General features: G+C 39.0%; 1 long non-coding RNA gene across 1 annotated transcript in view; it reads left to right on the forward strand.

The window, feature by feature from the left end:
* The window catches only part of LOC140167202 (uncharacterized), a 41,886-nt gene extending 22,395 nt beyond the window's left edge, over window positions 1-19,491 (forward strand). The window contains exons 2-3 of the long non-coding RNA XR_011860996.1: window positions 16,882-17,005; window positions 19,296-19,491. This is a non-coding gene — a long non-coding RNA (uncharacterized lncRNA). The remainder of the gene's footprint in view (window positions 1-16,881; window positions 17,006-19,295) is intronic.
* The last annotated feature ends 2,998 nt before the right edge of the window (window positions 19,492-22,489 follow it).

The raw sequence follows: 22,489 nt of genomic DNA on the forward strand, positions 1-22,489 counted from the left end.
TTTGGCGGCTGCGTCACTGCGTTCAAAGCGTAAGCTCCGTTACTATGGATATCGCGCAGTCACTCCGCGTCAGGCGCTCAATTTCGAACAGATTTGAACATGAACGAAATCAACAATTTAATAACTAGAACAATTGCTAAAGTGTTTTTAAATCAGGAATCAAACTGATGACCCTTTTTGACCATGTAAAACATTAAAATACTCAAAAATATCTTAAAAATCTACATCCTTAAACAATTACATCCTAAATAATCCAAAGTTTAATCAACAAAAGTCGTTTTTAAGGAAATTTTACAATTTTTAGGAAAACTTGTTTACGTACGTCAGACGACTGCTGGCCGGGAAGTTTCAAATTCAAAATGACAAATCCAAAATTCTGTAAACAAACAAGAAAAACCTGAATTTTGTCCTGAATATTTACTCATAGACGGTATGTAATACCTTATTGTTTTCCTGACAAAATTATTTACACAATATAAGATCTCGGTACAATACCGTAAACGTTCGCCTAATGGCGCTATAGAGTTCATGGAAATGAGATAGCGCCATCCCTGTAAAAGCCGATTATTATCACTGATCATTAAGGGTACGTGTAGTTAAAGGGTGAAACCTATCGACACATACAATTATGAACAAGATCGAACAAACTTGTTCATGATAATGCGGTAATCATTCACCTGATACGTTTTGGCCCAGTGAGCAGAGCATTAGACTATAGTGCGAGGATTGAGGAGAAGATTGATGGTTCGAATCTCATGCAGTAATTTCTGACAGATTATGATGTCTGTCAATGTTTTTTTTTCTGATTTGGGGAAATGTTATTCTCTATTTTCTTGATTTTATCTTTAACATTGTTTATATAATTTTATTATTTTATCTTGTATGTGTCTTTTTTCATGATTCTTTGTTTTTATCGTTTCATTTTAGAGTAACTCAATCCATTCAATCAAATGTTGTAATGAACCCATTTGATTGTATAGGCATTTGTTATGTGTGTGAGACGAACTGTCGCGTGCGACAAGTCTTTCAATTCGCGCGAATTCAATTCATAAGAGGTATATCATTTTATTCGAAGGGGGTCCTAAATATACGGGGGTCATAAAGTCTTGGAAAGAATAATAGGAGGGGGTCATAAAATGTTTTATGACCAAAATGTAGGGAGTCACACGATGACCACATAAAGTGTGTTATTTTATTCAAAAAGACTGATTTCAATACAATTTTGGGGTTTGGGATCATAAAATTTTGTTGCCGAAATAGGGGTGCGCAATTTTATTGACGCAGACTTTTGTAAATTTGGGACCCCTTCCGAAAAAAAAAATGATAGCCCTCTAAGAGGATTCAAAAGATAACCTCTGCCCCAATAATCCCTAGCTATATTTGTTTGAAACTGTTCCACGGAGGATGTATCATAATAGGCTCAGTCTTCAAATGATATAAATACAATTTGAATGAGTGACCGAACAAAATCATACAACGACCAACTGAATAGAGGCTGTGCATATGACGTATCATCCCGTAAATATGGCGGACTACTCAAATGCATTCAACAAAAGCATGATTGTATCTACCGCGACAGTTCATCTTACACACATAACAAATGCATTACGATCAAATAGGTTGAGATGACAACATTTGATTGAATGGACTGCACTGCGCCATGATTACGGGGAAGAAACCGGTTCAAATCCTTTGTTTGGAGCCAATCGATCAACGCAAGGCCTCTATTATAATAGCTATCATTGAATACTGACTAGGATTCCACAACACAATGAGAACATGTTATCAGTCAGCCGCCTGGACAACCAATTCTTTAGAAATGCTTAGTCGCGCTAAAAGTCGATCGATACATGTAAAAATCAGCACAATTCAGAGATACACCTTTTTGCTATGAAATTAATTTTCTCGGTCAAATATAAAGCAATATTTTTTTTTCCTTCAGTAATGTCAGTTAAAAACTTGGTGCTTGGATATACATTTTTTTTTAAAATCCTGGTGTTAAAATTAAGCATCAAATTGTGTCTTTTAGTGTGATATTTTTTATTTTTATAGGCCTTGAATTCGCCTGCGAGCTTTTTACGGAATTCATGTTTTAGCGTCTCAAACTAATATAGTTTGCTAAAGAAAGATATTTCCCACCTCTGTAAAGCACATCGTGTGGGTCTATATGTTATAGTTTTGTCAGAATTTCCGTTTTTGTTTTACCCTTTTTCCATTCATGTTCCGAAAATGTCACATCAGTACTTTTATCTCGAGAGCAACCAGCAGAAATAGTCGATATTTCCTTTGTTGTTATCCAGGTCAATTTTTCATTGAAAACAAATTGCCCGACCAGCGATTAAATCCCCAATTGGGTGTTCTGGTTAAACATGATCAGTAGGAGCGCTATAGGTCTGGGAATTTCTTTGCTATATTGAAGTTCTGGCAACACTATAGCCATGCCGGTATTCCTATTAAACCCAGGGATATCGATCCACAATGCTAGTACTATAGCCTTAGATTTCAGCGTTGATTTTGAATTTTTTTCAGCCGACAGTGAAAGATGGTGAAATCAAAACGGAAATTCTGACAAAACTATGATATATCGCTCACGATGATGTGCGTTAGAAAGTTGGGAAAAATCCTTCATTAGCGAACTATATTACTTTGAAAAGCTAAAAGGTTGATCCAAAAAAAGGCTCGCGGGCAGAGTTTAAGCCTATCAAAATCGAAAATCTTACACGAAATGACTGAATTTCACGCCTAAGTTTAACACTAGGATTTGAAAAAAAATACAGTATCAAGCGCTACAATTTGACCTGACATGTACTGAAAAAATGAAAATGATTGCTTTTTATTTGGCCGAGAAAATTAATTTTACATTGAAAAGGTGTAACTCAAAATTTAGCTCATTTCAACACCAAATTCGATCGTTTGTATTGCCTCATTAAATGACTGAGTGAGCCTTGCAGAACAAAAGAATCCGTTGTCCAGGTTGCTAACTGTTATATAAGGCGCTTTGGAATTCACACAATACCCCAATGGCTTTCCATATTATGTGCACTCAACAACTATTCAGTATCGAAGCCCGGTACCGAAGTTACGTAATGTTACTATGTCAACGGGATCACGCGCTTAACTAATGAACCACGATCGAAATAATCAGTACACAAAAAAGGCATACCAAAATAGCGTGATCGTAATGATCGCCATAAACAGTGCTTGGTTCCGATACCATCACGGAGTTACGTAACTACTTCGTGGTCTGATAGTTATATGATCAATGGTCTGATCTACTTGGGTTCGATCCTTTTAAGAAAAGAAAAATAGCTGATCATTTATAATGCATAAATGAATAAAGTAATGTAGTTACACAATTTGAAACATTGAGGCCGTTCTATTTTTCAAAGGTCATTTAACTGTTAAAAGTAGTGGAATATATCACGCATTGATAGGTAGCAGGTGGAGCAAATTTTGTCAGCGGTTTTTGTTGCCGTTTGTTCGCAGTGCCTATTTATCTAAAAAAAAATAAGAAAATTAAAATTAAATTAAAAAAAAAATCACAATATTCGTTCGTAAAATGGGGACAAAATCCAAAAACATTTTTTGACCCTTCTTCACATAAAAGTGGGGGCAGAAATCAAGATTCGAACAAGTACCATTCACCATTCAAGGCGCACCCTCTACCGACTGAGCTAGCGGGTCAGACAATAGAAGGGTGTAATTACAATGTTATAAAAAGATTTACCAAAATGAGTTAGGTATAACGTATGAATCGATTTACAAATTAAGTCCAATGGCACTTTGAGAAAGAATACCTGAAGAAACCCCAAAACATTTGCTGCTCTAGCAACTAACCTAGTGACCTAAAGTATTGGGTCATGTCACGATATTTTTTTTTCTGAGGCATTATGTCCAGGTTGCTCAATTTAACATACACGTATCCTTAATGCTGTTGAGATTTTACAAGGATGGCGCTCTCACATTTCTAAGAATCCAAAAGCGCCATTAGGCGAACGTTTACGGTATAAGCTAATATAGCGGAAATAGTGAAATTTGAGGCCAATTTCGCACGTACGTCGTGACAAATTTTCTCTGCCGTATTTTCAACACTCGACCTCTCGGACGACCGGACTGGTCATCAAATACAACTATTTACAAAAATATACCTTGTGCAGAGCCATGCAATCATTTTTAAAAACTACCACGAACACGTGAGCATCGTGACTCTTCTCTAAATATGAATTTGACAAGAGCTAAATTTTCGTATTTCTGCAGTAGACAAACACACAGGAGGTAAGCTTAAAACAGGCCAAAAATCTGAAACCGCATTTTGGCTCTCCGTTTCAATAGGCGTAAATTCCGGTGGATAAATCCACCCCCCCCCCCTCCAATATTTTGATAAGGGCAATGGTCCATACAATCACCCCCAAGTTGACACCTGATACATGTGGGTTTCTGACAAAATTAACCTCATATTTGGCCAAATTAAAAAGTGTCAATTTTTGCGGTCTTTCGTGCGAATTTGTTCCACTTTTGAACCATATAATTCACCATTTTTAGCTTCATTATGGCCATAAATTATTCTGTCGCCAAAAGGGGCTGGATTCACTTTAGGCCTATTTCAAGAAATTGATATAAACGTACCCATCCCCCATGTCAAAAGAAATCTACCCCATTGTTAATGTTGCCAAAAGGTGCCGGATTCACTATTAATATGCCTACTTCAAGAAATGTTTTTCATCCCTGGCCCTACCACCCAATGTCAAAAAGAAATCTACGCCATTGTTGATACCGGTAGCGGTTGCGGTTACCGTGCTAATAATAATGTTCCACCCTCCCCATCGAAATTCATCACAACATGACAAACGAATAAACTCAAATTACTTTCCAATATAGGCCTACCTTGAATTTAAAATCTTCGGAAAGTCCTACAAAAGAAGTTTCCGAAAGTCATCATAAACTAATGTAGTTGATTTATTATATAGCGGTTGCGGTTACCATGCTAATAATGCCCACCCTCCATCGAAAGTCACCACGAACGGATAAACTTCACTTTCAAAATATTAGATCACTTAAAATTTTTCCAAAGCAATACGAAATGTGCGCCCTGAGCAGTGTTTTCGTCTTGAACATGCGCGTATTATATACGCGTATTAAAGCTTGTCCGTAGCAACGAACCGTAGGCCTATTATAGCAGGTCCACCATTGGTCGATCCACCAAATAAATCCAAATAATTGTTTGTACTAGCTGGACACCCGCGCTACGCGCGGGTCCCCGCTAGATGAGTAAATGGGAGCGTTCACTAAAACAGGAGGAATTACTGAACAGGTAGAATCATTGAAAAGGTAAATTTTATTTATCTGAACCTGACCCTCTTTAAGCCTACGTTTCCATTTTAACTTCTTTCTTTCTTTTTAGTTTTTTCTACATGGGCCAATTTTGTTCCATTTAAAAACAAATTCTGCTGCTAAGCTTCCGATTTTCCGTTACCATGTTTTTTTTTATTTATTCAACCCCGTTCCCGTTATTTTCTAAATCTGTCCTTTCTTACATTTCCATTTTAGCTTCTATTTTATTTGCTGCATAGCTTGTGATTTCCCGTTTTCATGTTATTTATTTAATTCTGTCCTCAGTTTAATAGCTTTTTTATTTAAACTTCCTGATTTTATTATAGCTTTTTTCCCCTTACATTTCCTGAAAAGTTTCTTTCTTTCCTTCTTTAGCCTATTTTATTCCCGGTTTCATTTTGTGACTAAGTATAACCCACATACTCGTACAGCCTGTTTGTCCTCATTTTATTTTCTTTTTTATTTATAGTATGCCTACCTCTTCATGTTGTTTGTACTTTTTAACACACATCTGTTTCCCGTATTTATTACGCTACGGTCGTTCACCCGTGATATCATTCATTACGTGACTCTGCGTCGTTTACGCGTGCCATGGCGTAGTGCTGCGTTACCCGCGCGGTATCGCTGCGCTACGCGAGCGGCTTGGCATTAGATACGCCCGTGCGACGCGCAGGCCTAGCTTAGTAACTGACTGCATTTTTTGTTTACCTTGGATAGCAACGGACCACATTTTCACTGATTTTGAGGCCAATTCTTGACCGTTTTCAACCAAATAAAGTTTAAACACGTTCCCGTATATTCATCGATCTCCCGTATGAATTTGGCGACATGTGGATCGAAACTGACGGAGCCTTTATAGCATACACAGATACATAGATACATACAACATTCCCCTACTTATAGTAAGACTAGCGGGATACCCGCGCTTCGCGCGGGTCCCCGCTAGCCGGGAGCGTTCACCATAACAGGAATAATTACTGAACAGGTAGAATCATTGAAAAGGTACATTTTATTTTTCTAAATCTGTTCTTTCTTACATTTCCCTTTAGCTTCTTTGTTTATTTGCTGCTTGTGATTTCCCGTTTCCATGTTTTTTATTTATCTCTGTTCTCATTATTTTAGCTTCTTTTTTCTTACATTTCCTGATTAGTTTCTTTCCTTCTTTGTGTCGTTCCCGTTTCATTTAGTTACTTTAACCCGTTGGCATATTAATATTCGTACTTTTTTGTCCTCATTTTAATTTTATTTTTCTTTATAGTACCGCTTCATGTTGTTTATACAACAAACATCTTTTTCCCGTATTTATTACGTCCTCTCATATAGCGTGTCTGCGGACGTGTTCACCCGTTATCATAATCCCGTGACCCGTCCATATGCACCTTTTTGTCCTTTATTTTTCCTTCTTTCCGTATTATCATGTCCACTGGTCTCTGGCTCGCAGTCGCGTGGCTCTGCGCCGTTTACGCGCCCATTGGCGTAGTGTGCGTTACGCACGAGGCGCCGACGCGCTGCCGGCCAGCCGACGCGTAGGCCGACAACCGATTTTCATAACAAAAACCCCGTTTTTACCCATATTTTCACTGATTTTGCAGCCAATTCTTGACCGTTTTCAACCAAATAAAGTTTAAACACGTTCCCGTATATTCATCGATCTCCCGTATGAATTTGGCGACATTTGGATCGAAACTGACGGAGCCTTTATAGCATACATAGATAGATAGATACATACAACATTCCCCTATTTATAGTAAGATTTATTAATTTATCTATCTATCTATGTTACCATTCATCTGGAAATGCTAGAACTTATTTATTTATCTATTTATTAATTTATTTTTCATCTACAATCTCTGAGATGATACCGATGAATCGATCCCAAGTATCGATTATCGGAAAGTTCCTCTTCAAAGTATCGATTATCGGCAAGTTCCTCTTTAATAGTATAGAAGTCTATTCATAAAAATATAAAACTCACTCGATAGTATGAACCATAGCGTATATTTGAGCCAAATTTTGACATAATTCGGGTATTTTTCCTGTAGGCCTATGTACCATGCAATATTCATAAATATTGGTACCACCTTGATGTGTGTAATATCATATGTAAAGTGCAATCCAAATATTTCTTTATTCTTGTACCTTTATGCGCCTGTCACACTACACCGAATAGGTCTTCCGTACAAGAAACGGATGGTATTTTAGTGAATCCGTTGTTGTTCGTCAATGATCGTTTTATGTTCTTTTTATGTCCTGCTATCATCCGCCAAATGCGTTTCGTGTTAGGTGATGTTCGTTAAGTCCGCCGGCAAGTTTTGTGCATGCACAAAACTTGAAACGGAGTGTACCGAATACACATGTTCGGTATTTATCCGATGTGTGTTCGTATGGTGCTGCATATTGTCGGAGTTTGTTCGCTCTCCTTTCGTTCATGTTCGTTCTTTGTTCGTTGCACTCGGCCCGTGTTCGTTGCAAATACTTTCCTGTGAGGCCTTCACCACCGGATAGCATATTTTTGCATTCGGTGATGTACGTTGACCAAGACCGTCAGGATCGGTCTTCCGTATAAGAAACGGATGGTATTTTAGCAAATCCGTTAGTGTTCGTCAATGTTCGTTTTATGTTCTTCATATGTCCTGCTATTATCCGCCAAATGCGTTTCGTGTTAGGTGATGTTTGTTTAGTCCGTCGACAATACGTTTCAAGTTTTGTGCATGTACAAAACTTGAAACGGAGGTGCTCGAATACACATGTTCGGAAGTTGTCCGATGTGTGTTCGTACTGTTCTGTATATATACCCTGGGTTTGTTCGTTATTCTTTCGTTTATATACCGCAGGTGTTTGCAAGGTTTCGCAGGCGCTTGTGCCGGATGTAGGCCTATGGCGAACATGTGCCTCGATCATGGGGGGGGGGGGATTTTTGAAGGGTGTGTGACGCAATATCATATTTCCCCCAGTACTTTAGTGACTGACAAGTAGAAAAAGGGGGAAAGGAGAGAAAAAAGAAAAGAAAGTGAGAAAAATTGAAGAGAGAAGAGAAGAGAAAAAGTTCAATTGCACGTAATTTAGTAGGCCTATGCATGTAAGTAGTATTGAGGAGGGGCACTTTCTGAAGGGTAGAGGATGCAATATCAAATTCCTACCAGTTTTAGTGAAAACATGGAAAAGGTTAAATTGTACGTTATTGAGTAGGCCCAGGATAGTATATAGTAAGCCTAAGTATAGGCCTGTGATTATTATAGGCAGTGCTTAAATGTGGTTCCTTGGCCTAAAAGCCTGTGAAAATTACTGCCGGCCCGTCGATATGTAGGGCCCGTGACATTTTGTCACCAAAGTCAGTATTTAAGACGGACTTAGGTCTATTACTGACTTTAACATATTAATCCATGCATGCTTTACCTGAAATTACGAGTCTGAAGTCTTATATCTAAGTGTCAGTGGATCAGTGTAACATTTTAAATTTTGCAAATTCAGTTCGGGCCTTCTTTGTTTTTTGTTTAAGGCAATAATAGTGTAAAAATGATGCACCAAAAACAATTTTCCATTTTTTTAAATGGAATTTTTACACAATACACTGCAAAAAGTGTGTTTAGGAATTAAACGCTTTTCTAAACACTATCTTGCACCATGTTTTTAAACATGTTTAAATGCTACACATGTTTAGGAATTTGATGGGCTGTGTTTAGGAAATTTGACATTGGTGTTTAGGAATCAAACATGTTTAGAAATGTGTTTAGACATTGGTGTTTAGGAATCGAACATGTTTAGAAATGTGGTGCAAGAAAAGTGTTTTATTCCTAAAAACCAATGTCAAATTCCAAAACATTATGCGTTAAATTCCTAAACACATACCCATCAAATTCCTAAACATGTGTAGCATTTAAACATGTTTAAAACATGGTGCAAGATAGTGTTTAGAAAAGTGTTTAATTCCTAAACACACTTTTTGCAGTGCGCTGTCTGCACACCCCCATCACGTCAAGTGCCCCCGAGATGGAGCGGTTAGTAGCTATATATCAGGGCTGGCTGCCACTATAGGGTTTATGAATCAAGCATGTTTAGAATATGGTGCAAGAAAAGTGTTTAATTCCTAAACACGCTTTTTGCAGTGTAGGCCTAGGCCTAATAATGTAAATAGGCCCTACAGTCCCCATGCAAATAGCTTCAATGACCTTCATTTTGAAAAATGGACAAGTCTTCCTTTTTGCTTCTGCTATGGACATCCACGTGTTATTTTTAAAACAATTGTTTATATTATACAATAATGGTGAAAATGGCTTCAAATTAGGCTTTCGTTTCACCAATTTGCGGCTGTTTCAAACTAAAATAGTACCCAATAAAAGTGCTAAAATTGATCCAAAAAATGACAAATGGCTTCAATTGGGCCTTCATTGTCCAAAGGTTTCTCACCTCTATTGCCCCCGGACGCTGGTTGCCCTGATATATCAGATTTGTAGCCCTTTTGTACTTATTAGCCAATATTTGACCATTTTCGTCAAAGTTTCCCCCCTTAAAGTTGTCTTTCCCCACTTTGTTCACCCTCTGAAAAAGTGCTTGCTACGTCACTGCCTCTAAGTGGTCAAAACCCTCTCAAACACCCTCTCCTCCCCACTTTTCTGATAGGGTGGACGTCCCTGTTGGCCACGGATTCGCCGGTCATTTGTCGGACGTTGAACGATTGAATATAAAACGCCTGCAGGATTATTAGCGGCCACAACGCATAGAGAGACGAACGGGAATCGGACCCCAAATCCGGACATTTTTCGGACGTTGACCCCAAATCCGGTCATTTGTCGGACGTTGAACGATCGAATATAAGACGCCTGCAGGATTATTAGCGGCCACAACGCATAGAGAAACGAACGGGAATCGGACCCCAAATCCGGTCATTTGTCGGACGTTGAACGATCGGATATAAGACGCCTGCAGGATTATTAGCGGCCACAACGCATAGAGAGACGAACGGGAATCGGACCCAAAATCCCACCGAATCTTCTGCCGGACTGGTGATTTTTCCACCGAATAAAATATTTTTGTATTCGGCGATGTACGTTGATCCAGTCCGTCGTAGTGTGACAGACCTATTAAGTATTAGGCCCATCAAGGACCACAATGGAAATAAGTGTTCTTTTAAATGTATTCTTTTCTGTGTTTTTTATCCTTGGTTTGAATCCTAAATAAAATGAAATGAAATGAAATGAAACCACCACTTTATGCAAATTGATCATGCATGACTCATGGTCACTTAACGCAATTTGCCTTCTGCTTGGCTGATCGATATTGCATAGCATGCACACATTCCAACAAAGGATTTGAACCGGTGTCCTTCACCGTAATCAGCAGCGCAGTACAGTCCATTCAATCAAATCGTTATGAACACGGCAGATAAGAGTGCTAAGTTCTGAGTAAACGGCGTTTGAAAATCTTGGTACCATTCCATTGGTCCTTCTAAAAATTTAGAACATTCGTGAGCACTCATTTGAAATGTATATTATAGAAGTGAATGTGCGCAATACTTGCATGTTCTGAAATAATTGATATATCCCTCAAAACGCGTTTTAACAGATACGGTATTCGGCTTTATGCTGTATCGAAAATGTCTCTACCACTGCGCAGAGAGAGGTCGAATACGCATTCAACTACGTGTAAACCATAGCACGCATTCTTGATTTGGGGCTTTTGTGTAGAAATTATTGGTTGTCCTAAGGCTATGTAGACTTAACTTGCTATATAACTTATAAATAGTAATCCCTGTAATATTTAGCAAAAACTCGAGGATTTTAAAGCAAAAATAACAATATTGTCCTATATTTTGCGTATGATTTTCCGGGATTTTCCAATTTCACGGGCGCGCACTCACATTATTAAACCACAGCAATATCATGTGGGGAATGTTTGTACTTATGTTGGTATCACTGGATAGAAGATACCTACAACTATACGTTGGTATCAAATATATTAGTATAGGACATGTAATATAGAAAATTCGGGGTTTCCCGCTATACAATACTATAGATCAACATGATTTGTACAGCTAAGTATACGATTCGTCTCTCTGTCGAATTCATTTATCGCACTTAGGCGCGATTCGTCCAAATCAAAATTTCAATAACCACGTCGGTGATTAAGATTTACCATTAATTTTTGGTGGAAATAAAAGATAGCCTGAAACATAATCATAAGCATACAAAAACTCAATTTGCTCAAAATTCTCGATTCGTCACTCTGCCGAATTCATAACGAAATGTTGTCATCAACATAACTGGTAGTGCATTCGTTATGTGTGTGAGACGAACTGTGTTAAAAATTGCCGTGATAGTAGGATGAATCCTCACGTTTTTCAACAGCTACGCATGGTGATTTTGTTCGAGATAGGCCGAGCGAGTCAGGCTAAGCATACAATTTGAGATTTTGAGAGCCTGTCACACTGTTTCTATTCTATGTTTTTACGATTTTCGCATGATCAGTATATGGCTTGCCGTAACCGCCACAACGTGGAGCTGCTACGCGGAGCTAAATTGACCAATCATGTTAGATCTTTTCATTACACGGAGCCAGTGGATGCATCCTCGTTCCAGAGAGAGAAAACTCTTCCCAAAATTAATGTTTACTATGGGGATTTTAAATGAATCGAATGTAAATAAACCACGACCATTTGTACAGGATCAATACCATTGTTTGATTAGTGTATAGTCAATGTTACCTTGCATGCATGTGTCATGTGTGTGGCGTGTTTGTTTGTTTGTTTGTTTGTCTACTGTGTCAGGCCAGGATCACTGACACCCACGGTACTGATACTGTCATACTATCACGGTGATCATATTGTTGAATGTTGTTGACTTTAAAATAATCATGATGCAGTCATGTCTACAGTAGAATTGAAGGACTTAAAACCCATTAAAAGCTATTAAACCAAGATAACACTCAATGAAAACAGCTCAACTAGGCCTATGTTACATCAGATCTTCTCTGGTTAAATACACACTGCACTTCTTGTGTCTGTTTTACCTGTGCAATGAGCAATGAGCTGGTATTATAGTTTCAGTTGGGTGAACGATTATAAAGCGAACGCAAGGTAACAATACTGTGTTGGCTTTTGTTTACGAAATGAGACAATATTCTGCTTATTGTTAACCAGCGTTCTTGAAAATGAGAAGCATAATGGTTTGCAGCCTTAACACGGTTTAGAAATAATATTTTTTGGTGTTATCTGTCGTTTACATATCCTTCCTAAAACACAAAAGTACCAATATTTCCAAACACCTAAATTAGCTAAAAATTTAGGACATGTTACAAAACTATATTTTCTAGAATTTCAGAGAATACTTTAAATATTGGCCGGTTATTTTTTACACAGTGACGTCAACTAGGCAATGGCCTATACTTCTAACATACACTATTTGTAGAGGTCACGCGTCAATGGTGAGCGCACTGAGTATTGTGTATAGGAAAACGGACAGTAAACTACAGTATGTATGGCCTACTACTAGTATATAAAGTAAATCCGAACTGGTTTGCTGAAGGTCGAATTCCGCAGGCCACACCGCGCAAGTTGTACAAATTAGCTCCCGGCGATACACTGCAGATCGCAGAACTGTGTGCATGGTTTACCACCACTCTGCCTAGCTATATAGGTATGTACAATACTGTATGAGTTTCTTATGAGTGCATGTCCATCTTAATAGTAAGTCGGTTCGTACTTTTCATAAACTACTTTTTGAATCACAACTTTCGTGACCGAGGATATCTTGCAACTACGTGACGCTCGCCTGGCAAATTCTTAATGAATAAATTCGCTTCACGTAATGAGTAAGTCGTACTTGATTGGTCAGTTTTACCTCCGAGTAATGAAAAACTCTAACATGATCATGATTGGTCAATTTGGCTCCACGGAGCAAAAAGTCAGCTACGCGTAGCAGCTCCACGTTGTGGCGGTTGCGGCCTACCATATCTGAATCCCATATGATCTTTCTATTGCAAGAAAATTTTATCATAAATCACATGTTTTATCTTAAATACACTAACTGGAAATTAAATACACTAATTAGTGAGGACCGGTATTTTGCTGTGGATATGTTTAACTGCAATTTCGCGGTAAAAAATTTGAAATCCTGGGTAAAAATTGTGATCATATTCAACTCTTTGAGAAAATATTTTTCTACGTCAATAATAGAATATCGATTTCAATCGAATTGAATACATTGCTCAGTTTTGAGTTTGTAGTTGACTACTAAGCGACCTAAGCGATCGATTGCTAGCCAATCAGATAGAACTCCTTTTCTTGCGTTCGGTGAAATACCAATCGCCCGTTGCTCACCAACGGAGTATTAAATTTATATTTATCGTATAGCACGTCGACACTGTGCGCGGTAGATTGCGATCATGCTTTTGTTGAATGCATTTGAGTAGTCCGCATACCATATTTACGGTATGATGTGTCATATGCACAACCTCTATAGGCCTAGCCGTGCATGCGCAGGTCATTGTGTACATTCCCATTTTTTAAAATCAAAATCGGAGAATTTTTCACTTTTTGCCCCCTACCCCCCCAGCGTCATCATCCCTATATCTTCGTGTCAAAAAATTTGCTCAAAATTCTCGATTCGTCACTCTGCCGAATTCATAACGAATGATGTTGTCATCAACATAACTGGTAGTGCATTCGTTATGTGTGTGAGACGAACTGTCGCGGTAGATTGCGATCATGCTTTTGTTGAATGCATTTGAGTAGTCCGCATACCGTATTTACGGTATGATGTGTCATATGCACAACCTCTATAGGCCTAGCCGTGCATGCGTAGGTCATTGTGTACATTCCCATTTTTTTAAATCAAAATCGGAGTATTTTTCACTTTTGCCCCCCCCCAGCGTCATCATCCCTATATCTTCGTGTCAAAAATTGCCGTGATAGTACGGCGAATCCTCTCGTTTTTCAAAAGCTACGCATTGCGATTTTGTTCGAGATAGGCCGAGCAACTCAGACCAAGCATACCATTTACACGATATGTGATACCGCAGAGTTTTTATTCTACACGTTTTAACGATTTGCGCATGATCAGTACCTCATATGATGTTGCCAAAAATTCGATTTGTTGTCAGGTAAAACCCAGGTTTGTTTTCAATACACTAACTGGAAATGCAATGCACTAATAGGCGATTGCTGTTGTCGTTATAGGCATATAGTTTACTGCATTTTATACATTTACATTTTGAAATCGCTCGTTAAAATTGTGATATATTCAACTGTTTGAGAATTAAAATTATATAAAGCTCAATCCACGTGCTGTACCGTATAGAATATTAAATCACACGTCTATAATACAATGCACTATATGCAACTTTCTTTATCTGCGTCAGTAATAGAATATTGATTTTTATCAAATTGAATACATCTCTACTTTTGAGTTTGTACTTCAGCACTGAGCGATCTAGCGATCGATTCCTAGCCAATCAGATATGACTCCTTTTCTTGCGTTCGGTGAAATACCAATCGCCCGTCGCTCACCAACGGAGTATTAAGTTGCAGGGAATCTTTATAATACACGGTGTCGACACTGTGCCCTTAGTCAAATTTTGACATTTGACCTTTTCCCCTATAACTCAAGATATGTACATCGGAGATGAGTCAAACTATACTTTTTCTGAATCCTTATGATAAGAGGAATACATTGGTATGGTTTTTAGCAAGATTTGACCAAATTTGAAATATCACCCCCCGTATAAGGGGCCATTTTGGATTTATGCAAATTAGCCACTGTTCCACTACTTGGATTTTTGGGGACTTTTGATATGTTTTTAAGTTAGCTTTTGGGAGATAGATGCATGCAAAATGGATTCTGTTGCAATTCCCAATTTTTAGTTGTTACAACGTCGTATAAAAGTTATATAAAATCGTTGGACGTTGTACGTAAGTACGTAAATCTGTGAACTCGTATTCGTGTTGTGACAAAGTTATTCCCGAACGTTAATGTAACGTCATTATGACGTTGTTTCGACGTCAAGTTGTGAACGTCGAAACAACGTCACTATTACGTTATACCAACGTCCGAAAATAACGTTGTCACAACACGAATACGATTCCACAAATTAACGTAATTACGACGTCCGTAGGTTACGTTGTATCGGGGTCAGACCATGACATTTATAACGTGCTTTACACGTCGAAACAACGTCATAAATTTGCGTACTAACGACATCCGTAGATGACGTTGTAGCTGATCAATTCATGACCACGTGCTTTTTATACGTCGAGACAACGTGATTATGACATTATATTAACATCCGGCAACAATGATACTCAATCCCAAAAAGGGAGAGCGTATAAATATTCAAAGTTTAAAACTTCAGGAATAGAAGTCGTTACTCTAAGTTTCACGCCTAAAGGCGATCGTCAGACGACACCATGGAGATATTTTGGCTGGACATCCATCTCCATGGAATGGAAGAATTTACATTTCATGGTGTCAATATCCAAACTACTCCATGATGTTTCAGATACGTATTTGTGTAACGTGTTCTGAACGTATTATTCAAACGTTGTAACAAGGTCTGGTCAAACATTGCATCAACGTCGAAACAACGTCACAATGACGTTATATCAACGTCCAAAAATCAACGTCGAAAATAACGTTGTCACAACATGAATGCGAGTTCACATATTTACGTATTTACAACGTAAGTGACAACATAAGTCCAACATCAGCGAACGTCGTGAAAACATAGTGTGTTAGCTGGGTTAGTGGTGGGTGATTTTTTTCTTAATTTGATTGGCCTATTAAGAAAGTGGTGGTCCGAGTTTTTATCAGTGTAATCAGGGAGTTGTTTGGGTGATAGTAAAATCAGTTTTGTTCCTATCAGACCTTTCGCCTCATCGCAAGTCTTCATGTGTCGTAAAAATGGATTTTTGTCTGAACCCCCTTAAACCATTTAACGTCCCTGCCGTTGCATTAACCCATGAGCACTACCAGCCGATCTAACATTCTCTCTGATTGGTCAATTACGTGATATCTTCACTTTAATAACCAATCAGAATGGAGCTTTGCAACTAATTCATCCCAATTTTTTACGGGGTGAAATTATTCTAACAATGTTGATGATTGGTCCAATTGATAATGAAAACTTCTTTTTGACCAATAGGCAGGTAGTTCTTATGGGGTAACGTCCCTGTCGTTGCATTAAACCTTTTGACAACACAGAGGCAGATATTCTGACGTTACACATTAATATATGCATAATGTTAATTTATTCTAATCTTCTTTTTTTTTCAATTGAAAAATACGGAACGTTAAAAGTGGCATCCAGATGGCGAGATAATTATCTTGCTAAGTCGACAGCTGTCGACATGGTGAGATAATTATGTCAACGTGTTGAGTCGATTTTTACCTTAATGTATACAACAAGTCGACCTAGGTGGCACTTTGAAAGCTCCGTATATCGACTTGAAAGCTCCAGATATCAACTTGGCAAGACAATTATTTCGCCATTTCGACACTTTTTAAAGTGTCGAAATGGCGAAATTTGCATCCGCTAATTTGCACATTGTTTTGTTTTTAGATGTATTTGCAACGATTCAATCACATGGGAAGAGGAAACATGAAAACCGGAGAATTACCTACTGAGGCTGACTTCATTGAAGCCATTTCTTCTTTTCAAAGAATGGCAAACATTACCGTCACAGGTAAATCCGATCCCGAACTTCCTATACAGGCTGTGTCAACTTCATGATTGTTACCGATTTGTTACCGACAGATGATGAGTAACAATATAAAATCGATTCATGATCCATATAGTCTCATTCCACCTTATACTCCAAAAGTTTGAATTTTTTTCTACCATCAGAAACCCAGGACTATAAAACATTATGGTCTTTGTAAAAATCCTCTTTTGGGGGAAGGGAGGGGTGTATAAAATTTTCTGGGGGAGGGATTAAGTTAGTAAACACAATCATTAGTGGGTACCACCTATATCCCTGCAAATACCACATAGATATATAAACAGCATCACGAAAATTAGAAACAGTCGGGTAACAATCATTTTGATACAGCCTGTATTGCGTATTTAGTCGAGTAGATGCCCTTTGTTCTTATCCCTTTAGTGTAAAGTTGCGTATGACATATATATACACGAGGACTCTATTGCTGGAAATTTATTTCCAGCAAGGGAAAGTCCTCGTGTATATTGGTAATTTTGCCAGGCAATACCCCTGGACCTCTGACCTTTCATAGTTTCCTCAAAATAGAACCGGGGCTATTTTTTCAAGACAGTACTACACTCTCCAGAGAGTTTCTCTGGAATGTTGATGACTTTTGCACACTTTTGTTATGTATTTACCTGGTTATGGTTTTATAGGTCACATAGGGGGCCCCAGATATAGTTGATTCAGATCATATTGCTGGAAACAAATGTCCCCATGTAAATTGCATGGCCAGGGCAAGTCATCCATCAAAATCAAATTTATGGTTATTATGTAGGCAAGGGTAAAGTCCTCATGTAAATAGGCCTAACATGCTGAGAGGTCAAAAATGACAGATTGCCCCCTTGTGCAATAAAGGAAATATGACGTAAGGTTATATAGGGGTCAAAACTCCAAATTGCACCGATCTTCTTAAAAGCTATACCAAAATATTCCTCAGGTCACAAGAATTCAGAACATTTTAAGTTTGACATACCTACGACAAATCAGCCTGGAGTTATTAGGAATTAGGAAAAAAGTCATGAAATTTGGGCTTTATAGGAGTCAAACCCATAAAGTTTATCCGATTTTGACTATAACAATTCAAATATTTTAAGACATTATTTATTAAAATTGGGTAATCTTTCTGTGTTCGACCCCTATGGAGCCCAAATTCCAACATTTGACCTTTTCGCCAATTGATAACTGACTGTTTGGGCGTAACGACCGAATCTGCAAAAAATGCTTAGTGACCAAAGAAAGACTGTATCAAAATGATTGGCACCCACCAGCTTCCAGTGATAATGGACAAGACTGCCACATCAAAATGTAACATAGGATCTACCTTATTTACAAAAGTTGTTTTTCGTAAAGTATCGCATGCGTGCCGTTAGACCAATAGGCTCTGATGAAGACCTCCGCATCGCTGGATTCAGATGTTTTTGCTGACTTGGAACCTTTGCCATGTTTATTGGTCTTACGGCACGCATCCGACACTTTACGAAAAACAACTTTTATCACCTACTTTGCGTGCCAACGTAGCAACCTTGTCTTCTACCTTATTTATAGCCTGTTAGAGGCCTATACGTATCTTGTATAATGATAAGCCTCTATGGCTAGTCATAAGTTTCTGATGGTGTAAACAGTGGCGTAGTTTTGCCCCAACCCCCTCTTACCACCCCTGGGAGCGCTGCATGGCCGCCCTGATATTTTGATTTTAATGCCTTCATTGTACTTTTTAGCTCATTTTTGACATGTTCGAAATATATAATACCGTTGGCGTAAGAAATCGCCACCTCTTATAAGTTCCTGATCACGCACTCATACATAAAGTGAGTCAATAGTTTTGCCTGCTCTGAAACCGATTTAGCACTGCATTTAGCACTGAAAATGAAAGTCATACCTGTTAATTGGGCTATTCCATTTGAAATCCACACGTCTCCTATTGAAAACATGACCTTTATCTTATCTTATTTTAAATGGAGTCACCCATTCAGGTCAGTGCCGGGGGTCAGTGTCATCTATCGGGGGTGCATAGATTTCATGCCCATTAAAACAGTAAGGAACATAAGGAACATGACTCGCATCGCAGTGCGACGATATTGATTGCGGGCTCATCACGACATGCAATGTCTCGTCCAAACAATACAAAGTAGTTATCTATCATACACTTCGTCGAAACAGTGATTTAAGGTTGTTTGGTGTTATCATAATTTTTCTACACGTGTGCCTATGTGTATATATACTTTATGTTATTTCAGCATGTTCAATAATTTCATTGTCTCCTTCATCACAGGTAAATTAGACACCGAAACCATACAAATGATGAACATGCCTCGTTGTGGTATGCCCGACAACGTGGGATTTTCTCACAGAGGTCGTAGGAGGCGTTATTCTGCTATAACTAAATGGTACAAAAATTATTTGACATGGAGAATTAACAGTAGCACGCCTGACTTAGCCGATGCACGAACTAGAACTATTATGCAAAGTGCACTAAAGGTGAGTAGGAAAACACTTTAGAAACTTCAAAATAAATCCGTCAGAATTGTGACTGGAGCGGACGAGCGGTAAAGCTAATCACGTGACTCACGGAGAGACCCGGAGTCACGTGACTTGATGATCGGTTTATAGATGGAGGGCAGAAAAAATTTCAGTTTCAGACTATTTTTGACCAAAATGAAGGTATGTTTTGGCATTTGGTGGGCCCATGTTCGCGACTGTGCAATTTTACCCCCATATATATTAGACCCAAAACGCGGTGTTGTTCTCGCTGAAGAGGACACACAGGTCAATCATTACTTTATTTTATCTTCTATTAGGATTTTTACGGGAGACGTCCCCAATGAAAATGAGTCCGCCCCCCCCCGCTTCCACCGCCTATGAAAGGTTGGAAGTCAAATAAGGTCGGTGGACCAGGATCACATGTCATAGTCAGAGTGCCAGGCGGGTTTGCGGGTACTCCGACCAGAACGCCTGTGGAGGCAGCTGGGGCGACCGTTGGCGGTGGTGGGGGCGGGGGTTGATGGAATGTCCTGCATCTGGCGGATGAGCCATAAGTTCAGAGTTGTCATCAGGACGGGCAGTTGGTGACGACGACAAGAGGGGTCCAGGCTCATGGTGAATTAACAGTTGTCATGGATGAACCTGGGGGTTTTGTTGGTGGTAGCAGTTGCCTTTGATGCAGTGCGAAAGGTGTGGGGTGTCATGTTGTGGGACTATCAGACAGCTTAGGCCTACTCCAATGTCAGTATCAACTCGGGGAGAGAGTATCTGCACAGGGATGAACCCCAGGTTCATCCCTGACAAATGTTAATCCACCATAGGTTGTTGTGTATTCATGTAATGTAGACATCGTCTCCTGACCTCTCTGATTTTTGCCTGAAAATCTCACTTTGTTATGTTTTCTGGAGCCAGCTACTCACCTCATCGTATCTCCTTTATCATCTGGATTTATCCTGTTGAAAATATGTTTCTTTTTTGTGTTGGATTTTAAGACTTTTTAGGCTTCTTCCATTGTGTTGAATGCAGGATTCAAATTCGGAAGACTTCATCATCTTCCGAATTTGAATCCTGCATTCAACACAATGGAATATATATAAATATCTATATTTATATAGATAAAAGGAAGTCGCTAAATCTTGTTCTTGAATAGGCTCCGAGATGCTTTGACTTTCAGCTCTGATTGATTCGTACATTGATCGGGTACATATTGCCATTAAACCATCTGACGTTCATTTTTGCAAAACTATTCAATCACTATGGAAATAACAAAAAAAATGGTCGGTTGCTAGGCCGTTGAGGTCAATAACCTTATGGGTCATGACAGCAAACGCGTCAAATGCAAGTGGTATCCAACACGCGCTGTAAGTTTCGAGTCACGCACCTGCGCGTACACGGCACCTTGGTTTCACGCGCATTGCGGCGCATGGTATGGACGCACTTAATGTTGGCTTACCGTGCGTAGGCCCCCAGACAAACGAGCACCTAGACCAATGACTTTGACTCGCGTAGTGAAGCCGGCACTGCTTAGCAACGACTTTGACAAGGACGCATACCCGGGCGCAAGCAAGCAGATATGTTCGCGTCTACGGAACATGTTGCATTTGACGCGGGCGATAACCACGCAAATGAGCACGTCAGAATGTACGCGATATATCTCCGCGCATAGTAACCCCGTCAATCCGTCAATATCACCTTGGATACGGGCTTCACCTCCCGCTGTGGTAAGGGATGGGCAGTCATTATGTCTAGGTGGTATGTCTATGCGTAGGCCTACGTATATGTGTACGTGACTGACTGCTTCTCTGAGACAGTGGCGGATCCAGGAATGTGGGAAAGGGGGGGGGGCACACTCGAAGTTTTTGCCGCCACCTTTTTGAATGGCCACGAAGCATCATTGTGTCGCGCGCAGTTTAAGTTTAATATGACAGGAGCTAACATATGATTGTCATTATTATCAAGCTAACATGATCATTACTTTACTGGACGAACAAGACACCATGATTATCATCACCGTTTTCCATGTTTACTAACCACTCCTGTTTACTAACCGCTCCCGTTTACTCAACTAGCGGGGACCCGCGCGAAGCGCGTGTCTCCCGCTAGTTCTTACTACAGTAGTAGGCCTTTAAGCTTACCTACACTGGTGATGCTGATCAGCAGACACGCAAGTAGAAATCTGAGTTCTAGTATTACCATCCACCTTCAATCCCACTTCAGACATATTGTTTGCAATTCATACAGCCGTTTGCCACCTCTCATGTTTTTATATTGGTGACAGTTCAGTTCAACTTTTTTTCTTTTATTTTTTTCTGGGCACTGTCCGTCTTGTCTTATTGGCCTTGCATGTTAGGTCTCATGTGATTTTGATTTTTGCAACGAATTTTGTTTAGGGGTTGGCTTATTCAGGCCTCATTGGCCTTCCGGTCAACTCCTCCATATTGTCTTTTTTGTTTGCTGTTTGTTATGATGTACAATTTTTATATGTACTAGCGGGACACCCGCGCTACGCGCGGGTCCCCGCTAGGTGAGTAAATGGGAGCGTTCACTAAAACGGAGGAATTACTGAACAGGTAGAATCATTGAAAAGGTAAATTTCATTTATCTGAGTCTGACCCTCGTTAAGCCTAAGGTTCCATTTTAGCGGCTTTCTTTCTTTTTAGTTTCTTCTACATGGGCCAATTTTGTTCCATTTTTTAAAAACATTTTGCTGCTAAGCTTGCAAATTTCCGTTACCATGTTTTTTATTTACTCAATCCTGTTCCCATTATTTTCTAAATCTGTCCTTTCTTACATTTCCCTGTTGACTTCATTTTTTATTTGCTGCTTAGCTTGTGATTTCCCGTTTTCATGTTATTTATTTAGTTCTGTCCTCAGTTTAATACTTTTTTTATTTAAATCATCTAATTTTATTAGATTTTATTATTCTTTCCTTTAGCCTATTTTATTCCTGTTTTCATTTTCTTACTGTGACTAACTATAGGCTAA

Source organism: Amphiura filiformis, chromosome 13, assembly GCF_039555335.1.
Source record: "Amphiura filiformis chromosome 13, Afil_fr2py, whole genome shotgun sequence".
NCBI classification, from domain to species: domain Eukaryota; kingdom Metazoa; phylum Echinodermata; class Ophiuroidea; order Amphilepidida; family Amphiuridae; genus Amphiura; species Amphiura filiformis.